This window comes from Seriola lalandi, unplaced genomic scaffold (assembly GCF_002814215.2).
Source record: "Seriola lalandi dorsalis isolate HSWRI2012SDOR001 ecotype SW California unplaced genomic scaffold, Sedor1 jcf7180002054397, whole genome shotgun sequence".
Taxonomy (NCBI): Eukaryota; Metazoa; Chordata; class Actinopteri; order Carangiformes; family Carangidae; genus Seriola; species Seriola lalandi.
This window is the reverse complement of record NW_019524950.1, coordinates 802945-803657: the sequence shown is the minus strand read 5'-3', so window position 1 is coordinate 803657 and position 713 is coordinate 802945.

Sequence of the window (713 nt, the reverse complement as noted above, 5' to 3'; positions counted from 1 at the left end):
AAAAAATGTCATGAAAATGTCAAAATACATGATAGTATAGTAAGGCATAAAGAAATGTCATAAAATCATCATAGTGTAGTAAGGCATAGAAAAATGTCATGAAAATGTCAAAATACATCATAGTATAGTAAGGCATAAAAAACGTCATAGTATAGTAAGGCATAAAAAAATGTCATAAAATCATCATAGTGTAGTAAAGCATAAAAAACGTCATAGTATAGTAAGGCATGAAAAATTAAAAAAAAACATCATAGTATAGTAAGGCATAAAAAAAATGTCATAAAATCATCATAGTGTAGTAAGGCATAAAAAACGTAATATTATAGTAAGGCATAAAAAAACGTCTAAAGAACGTCATAGTATAGTAAGGCATAAAAAATGTCATGAAAACGTCAAAATACATCATAGTATAGTAAGGAATAAAAAAAATGTCATAAAATCGTCATAGTAAAGTAAGGCATGAAAAATTTCAAAAAAACGTCATAGTATAGTAAGGCATAAAAAAAATGTCAGAAAATCATCATAGTGTAGTAAGGCATAAAAAACGTCATAGTATGGTAAGGCATAAAAAAATGTCAAAAAAATGTCAAAATACATCATAGTATAGTAAGGCATAAAAAAAGTGTCATAAAATCATCATAGCAGAGTAAGGCATAAAAAACGTCATAGTATAGTAAGGCATAAAAAAATGTCATAAAATCATCATAGTATAG